Genomic DNA, 7953 nt, shown 5'->3' with positions numbered 1-7953 from the left:
AAAATAATAAACATAAAAAAAGTGCAAAAAGGGGCACCTGGGTGGCTCAGTCGATTAAGCATCTGACTTCGGCTCAGGTCATGATCTCACGGTTCGTGGGTTCGAGCCCTGCATCGGGCTCTGTGCTGACAGCTCAGAGCCTGGAGCCTGCTTTGGATTCTGTGTCTCCCTCTCTCTCTGACCCTCCCCAACTCACACTCTGTCTGTCTCTCTTAAAATAATAAACATTAAAAAATTTTTTTAAATATGAAAAAAGTAAAATGCCTACAAAGCAGATGTTTGAGGTAAAATTAGTGAGAGTTAAAGAATTTAAATAATCTACTAAGATAATAAGTATGTGAAATTTAGAAATAAACTTACTAGGTGCCCTTTGCATGTATATGTGATCACCATATACTAGGAGAACATATCCTTGCCTTTAGGGTTAATAATGAGCTAAAAACTCAGAAAAATGAAAGGATAAGAAAGCTGTTGTTGTTTTAATTGTTCAAGGATATAAGTTCTCACACAGTTGGATTACTACCCACAGACTCATTAATCTTCATTGTACTTTAAAAATCAATACCACAGGGGCGCCTGGGTGGCTCAGTCAGTTGTGCGTTCGATTTCAGCTCAGGTCATGATCTCACAGTTTGTGAGTTCGAGCCCTGCAACGGGCTCCGTGCTGACAGCTCAGAACCTGGAGCCTGCTTCGGATTCTGTCTCCTTCTCTCTCTGCCCCTCCCCACTTGTGCTCTGTTTCTCAAAAATAAATAAATGAAAAGAAATTAAAACAAAAAACAATACAACAGAGGTGCCTGGCTGGCTCAGTCGGGGGAGCACAGGACTCTTGATCTCAAGTTGTGAATTCGAGCCCCACATTTGGTGTAGAGTTTACTTAAATAAACTAAAAAAGAAAAAAAAATCAATACAACAACAACAACAAAACTACCCACCCATACCTTTATGGATATAGATGTAAAATCTTCCACAAAATACTAGCAAATTGAATCCACCAATATAGAAAAAGGATTATACATTATGATCAAATGGGATTTATCCCAAGAATGCAAAGTCGGTTTAGCGAATGAAAATTCAATTAATGGAATACACTGCATCAAGAGAATAAATGAGAAAAACTACTGACCATGTCAATACAGAAGAGGTATTTGACACAATTCAACACTGCTTCAGGAGAAACCAACTAGGAAATCAACATAATTCATTCCCCTCACAACTGATGAATATTCAGTAGATCATTTATGTTCTGTGCCTGCAGTTACTTATGTATCCTTTGTAAAATACACTTGGTTACAACTTCTTCTTAAGAGTGCAGTAAGGTTTATGTCTGCCTGTACATCCTAAATATACCCAGGAGTGAATCATTCACACAAAGCACATTAAACATGATGATGATTTCACTCGGAATAAAGAATGAGGTTAGGAAATTGCTTTGGTTTGCCAAAAATGAAATGCAGTTCATGGTGAAGGAAGGTTAAATGAGGACGAAACAGAGCAACTTCTGTGTTGGCAGGGACCTTAGAGGTCAGAATCTTACCTGTGCGTGAAGCCACTTCTCCGCCAGGGTGTAAGCCCGTCTCCATTACCGTAAGCAGGTGGGATACTGCAACTTCCAAATCTAGTCACTTAATCAACAAAACGTCATTGAGCATTTACTAATGTGCCAAACACGTCTCTAGGCGCTTGGAACATATCCGTGGACAAAGATCCCTACCTCGTGGAACTGAAGTTCTAGCTGGGGAAGGCAGATGATAAACCACAAGTAATCGTGTAATATGTTAGAGAGTGAAAAGTGTTATGGAAAAGAGAGAGTAGGTCAAGGGACGTTGGGAGCGATTTGGTGGCGTGCCTGCGTGTGTGGAGTTTTCCACCAGGCGGTCAGGGTAGTCTCACTGAGAAGGTGAGATGTCAGCACCCACTTGAAGGCGGTGAGGGATTGGCGCACCTGGGGTGCTCAGTGGGTTAAGCGTCTGACTTTTGATTTCAGCTCAGGTCATGATCTCACAGTTCGTGAGCTTGAGCCCCAAGTGGGGCTCTGCATTGACAGCGTGGATGCTGCTTGGGATTCTGTCTCTCTCTGCTCCTCCCCTGCTCTCTCTCTCCCTCTCTCAAAATAAATAAATAAACTTAAAAAAAAAAAGCACTGAGGAACTCAGCCATTTGGATTTCAGGAGGAAAACAGTCAGGCAGAGGAAACAGCCAGAACAAATGCCTTACGCAGGCCTGAGAAGCCTTTCCTCTGGATGCTCTAATGCCGGGTTCTTCGTGGTGAGTCCTTAGACCTTTTGGAGAGAACTTGGGAGAACTTCTCATTTCTTTGTTAGGAATGTAGGCAACACATTCTGTTTCTCCCACATGCTTGTGCCCTGTCCTCATCTTTGATTCTCAAAGTCATGACCCTGTATTAGGTTTCCACCTCTCTCATACAGTAGGGTCACAGTAGTTCTCCGTATGTTCCTATACGAAAACTTTAATTGTTTAAAATTGAGAGAGAGAGAGAGAGAGAGAGAGAGAGAGAGAGAGCATAAGCAGGGGAGAAGGGCAGAGGGAAAGAGAGAGACTCTCAAGCAGGCTTCATGCTCAGCACAGAGTCCAATGCAGGGCTCGATCCCACAACCCTGGGGTCGTGACCTGAGCTGAAATCGAGAGTTGGATGCTTAACCAACTGAGCCACCCAGGCGTCCCCACATATGAAAAATTGAAACTGAAACAATGCAACAAGCAGAACTGTACCTGGTTTACAGAACCACAGGTCCGGACAGGCACTGAAGGCACGTGGTAGGGACAGAAAGAAACTTGTTAGGAGCCCGTGAGAAATTTGCCCTGGGTCTAATCCCACAACCTGTCCCAATCCAGTTTCATTTGTCATTCTCGCTTCTGGCTAATGGACTAGTCTCTGCCACTGAATACAGTAAGCACTCACTCCGGTATGATGTCAGCCCTACAGACGAGCAATCTCAGCTGTCTAGCATGATAGAAAGTCGAGTCATTTGCTGTAATTCCTTGTATTATAAAAATTCCAAGTAGAGCCAGATCGGCCATAGTTAATTGTTGAAAAATGCATTTCTGATATCTAGAATTTGTGATTATATAGAATTTCCCATTACCACAGATATAAGAAAAGGATTAGGATCCTAAGGTTTTTTTTTTTTTTTTTTTTTGAATGATCTGTTCTTTCTTTAGGTTAGGTTGTAAAATATTTTTGGCATTCTGCTAGTCATTCTAGTTTTTTTTTTTTCCATTTAATCCATATGTGAAAAAACAATCCAATAAAAGGAAAGACAATTGTCTTTTCAGTTTATTCAGAAAGAAAATCCAAAAGATAGTGACTTATTAGGGCATAGTATGAACCAAATATAGATAATAATTAATAAACTCATCTATGTGAAAATCAACTTGGCAGAATTACAAGGGGAGACAGTCTTACTGGTCACACAATTGAAATACTGGGGCAGAAATAATGTTCCAGTATCGGTTTCAATCAATAACCACATTATTGGATGGCAAACTTGCAAAACAAAAAGTCTTTTGGAAAATAGATCACACCAAAATCATTCATTCACAAATGAAAAGATTTCAAGATCTGACTCATAACAATTTGAAACTTCTACAAAAAGTGCCATAAACAAGTAAAAATATACATGACAGATTAAAAACACAACTTTGCAGCATGCCTAACAAAAGAAATTTTTTACCTTTCTTTTAATATTTATTTATTTATTTTGAAAGACACAGATAGAAAGCGTGAGCAGGGGAGGGGCAGAGAGAGGGAAAGAGAGAATCCTAAGCAGGCTTTGCACGCCCAGCTCAAAGTCTGATACAGCGCTCGAACTTGTGAACTGTGATCTCATGACCTGAGTCAAAACCCAGGAGTTGGACACTTAACCAGCTGAGCCATCCAGAGGCCCCAAAAGATATATATGTTTTAATGATGTTACTATGTATCGTTAAGTAAACAAATAGAACAAACAAGGGATATGAAGACTATAGAAGAAATGAAAATTACAAGAAACCCCATAAGATATCCAATCTGATAATGTAGGAATGCATCCTATAAACATACCTCCACAAATATTGAAGGATTTACCTTTCATCGCTTCTCGGCCTTTTGGCTAAGATAAAGTGAAGGATTTACCTTTCAAAATGTTCACTGCAGCACTGTTAACAACAAAATATCATAAGCAATATTGAATAAATGTGGTATGCTACCTTGTAGCCATTAAGAATAAACTAGAGGGGGGTGGGGAGCCTGGGTGGCTCAGTTGGTTAAGTGTCCAAATCTTGATTTGGGCTCAGGTCATGATCTCACAGTTTGTGAGGTCGAGCCCCACATCGGGCTCTGTGCCAACACGGAGCCTGCTTGGGATTCTCTCTCTCTCTCTCTCTCTCTCTCTCTCTCTCTCTCTCTCTCTGCCCCTCCCCTGCTCATGGTGCGCATGCGTCTCTCTCTCTCTCAAAAATAAACATTTAAAAAATAAATACATTTTTAAAAACATTTTATTATTTATTTTGAGAGAGTGGGGGAGGGGCAGAGAGAGAAAGAGAGAGGGAGAATCCCGAGCCGGCTCTGCACCAGCAGTGCACAGCCCTGTGCAGGGCTTGAACTCACAAACCATGAGATCATGACCTGAGCCAAACCAAGAGTCAGATGCTTAACTGACTGAGCAACGCAGGCGCCCCATAAATAAATACATTAAAAAAAAAAAAAAAAAAAGAAGAAGAATTAGAGGGGAGATTGGCTGGCTCAGTCAGTGGAGTATGGACCTCTTGATCTTAAAGTCTGAGCCCCACATTGGGTGTGGAGATTATTTAAAAAACACACACACACACACAAAACTTAAAACTCCCGATAACTAGATTTCAAACACTGACAGGTATAGTATAATCTCACTTTTACTGAAACACATTTATAAAACATTTTATTATTTTTTTAATTAATTTTTTTTTTTTTTTTTTTCAGAGAGAGACAGAGAAAGTGTGCGCAGGGTAGAGGGGCAGAGGGTGAGAGAGAAGGAATCCCAAGCAGGCTCCACGCACAGCACAGAGCCCCACACCAGCCTCCATCCCACGACTCTAGGATCATGACCTGAGCCAAAACCAAGAGCAGACGCTCAACCAACTGAGCCACTCAAGACACACCTAAAACACATTTTAAAAAATTCTCAGTTAACATATATTTGCTCAGGAAAAGGTATACCAAATCCTGAACAATGATTTTTTTTTTCTCTCAATGTTGTGATCACGAAGGACTTTATATTGTTTTGTTTGGATTTCTAAAACAAATATGTATTACAATCAGAAAAAATCAAGAATTTCCATTTTGGTAAAGAAAAACAGTTTGGGGTTTAGAAAACTGGGTTAAAAAAATTCTATACTGTATGAGGAAAAATGGTGTGGGCATTCTTTACGGGAGGTTTCCCTTCAAATTGATGGCTTTGTTACTTCTGCTTACAATTCAAAAAGTAAAGATTTTAAAGAAAAGTCTTTCATTTTACTCTTTAAGTAATTATGAAGGGGTATAGTTGCAAATGAAAATGTACTACAAGTTGTGGGGTACCTGGGTGGCTCGGTCGGTTAAGCATCCGACTTCGGCTCAGGTCATGATCTCACGGTCCGTGAGTTCGAGCCCCGCGTCAGGCTCTGTGCTGACAGCTCGGAGCCTGGAGCCTGTTTTGGATTCTGTGTCCCCGTCTGTCTCTGCCCCTCCCCTGCTCACCCTCTGTCTCTCTCAAAAATAAATAAACATTAAAAAAAAACTTCTAAAAATGTGCTAGAAGACAAATCTAATGCATAGACATTTAACATCGGCTAGTAGGCGGCTATGGGGTGTGAATTTTACAGAGGGACCGTTTTCTAAATTATAACATTCACGAATTCAAAACCTAAATATGAATGACAAACACACACTCTGCAACTATATAAACAGGTCTTTCGGCTTAGTCTTAAGTTTACACTCTCCCTCCACTCCTACCCTCTCCCCAAAATGTAGTTATTTCTTTAGGAGCCTAAATAAATATAAATAGTTCCCCCCTTTTTTAAGCAGCCGTCACATTTTCTTTCCACTCTAATAGTCCAATATAAACATTGTACCCAGATTGCTGGTAATTTACAAAACATGCCTGTTCAGAGACTTCCCATTTATTAAGAATATAGAAATGGCTCTGTCAGTGGGAACACTTATAAACACATCAACAAAACAATTTCATCCTGAGCATTCTAAAGTGAATTTAGACCATTAAATCAATGGATACATTAGGCTGAAGAAAAAAAGGACTTTCCTAACTGCTGAAGAAAGACACAGGTTATGTGGACACATTGGCTTCTGGGAAACTTGAGTCATGCCTTACAAGAAGCCATTTGGGTATTCAAAATTGTTACAACACCCTTGTTGGCTTTGCCTGATAATGACAACCTACAAAGTATGAGACAGGAAGGCCAAATGGTTCCAGCAGAGAACTTGAAGAATAGAACCAATTAGGAGGATCCCGCTGTTAGTGGAAAGCAGGCTATTTTTGACCACTTAAGGAAATGCAACCTTTCAAAAGAAGAAATTGGTTATTTGGTGTTTTACTAAGGGCAGTGCCCTCTTCCCACTTACCTGCCCAAGGAGATGACAGCTGGTCTTGTCTTAGCAACCTGTGTTACAATCCACATTCCTTTTAACCCAAGGCAAAGATTAGAAACCGGTCCCCAGCCCTGTTCCAAGTCCATCCTGAAGTACAAGTGTTTGCTTATGACCTCACCTCCCCACACCTGGTGATCTGTCACTGTGCAGACAAGTCCGCGCAACAACTTACTGTTCCACCCATCGCTCTCCATAATACTCAAACACACACTTGAAAAATAGGGCACCTTCTTAAGGCGACTACTTCTCGTTCTGGGGAGGCTTCCTCCCGTAAAATGTCTCTTCTCTCCGATTCATTCTCAATTCTGCCTTAGGATTCATCTTCCTAAAATACACTTGGATGAGGTCACTCCTCACCAAAAGATCTTCACGCAGATCCTTCTCCCTTGTAAAACTCAGAGTCCACGGCAAAGCAATCAGTTCTCCGCATCAGTGAGTCAACAACCCTTTCGAAAGTCTTTTCTACCATCCTACATTTCTTGAGTGTTCCTACTTACGTTACTCGTGCTGTTTCCTGTTCATTCAATGCTCATTTGGTCTATGGAAATCCTTCTACCTCCCCTTTAAGGCTTAGCTCAAAGTTTCTTCTCTTTCCAGAAGGCTGTCAGTACCTTTCAAATGGACACTTAAACCCACAGCCCCGTGTATGGAAGCCAGTCCTCCCTTGGTGCTTCTCTTGCTTCCCCAAATGGTCCTAGTACCTTGTCCTCTTCAGGCGGCCACGTAGTGAGTCTCGGGTCTAAGAGCCTCCACCTTCTGCGTGGGCAGGCTACCTGAGGCAGATCCTATCATTTTCTCATTTGAATGCCCCAAAGTACATAGAGCAACGTAAGTTGTGTTCTCAATAAGTAACTGAACGAGTAGAAAAGGTAGAGGCCAATTGTGGAGAAACCAGGGCTTTTACAGAGCTTTTGATAAGGAGGCAGCACATGGTCAAAGCGTGGACTCGAGGATCAGAGCACCTAGGTGACCTACAGCTGTGGGTCGTAGGCATTTCCTCTAAAATGTCAAGTTAATCACACCTACCTAATACGGGGATTGTGAAAATGGGGTACCACCACCAAAACACCTTAACATGAGATCTGTGGCTCCTGCTAAGGAGAGAACGGCTAGGTATCTCTGGTGTTCCGGTGTGGTACTTATGGGGGCACTTAGCTACTTCTAGGATTCAGGGAAGACTCGGGTCCTTAGCTGAAGACCACTTCTATGCTGACAAGTCCCTGTAACCCTCAAGGCCACCGGTTTCCTCTTACATACTTAAGTGGTGATAATACATTTACTTGACAGAAAGAAAGATAACGTATATAAAAGCACTATGTAAACTTTCT

Source organism: Prionailurus viverrinus, chromosome D3, assembly GCF_022837055.1.
Source record: "Prionailurus viverrinus isolate Anna chromosome D3, UM_Priviv_1.0, whole genome shotgun sequence".
NCBI classification, from domain to species: Eukaryota; Metazoa; Chordata; class Mammalia; order Carnivora; family Felidae; genus Prionailurus; species Prionailurus viverrinus.
Note: the sequence above shows the minus strand (reverse complement) of the source record.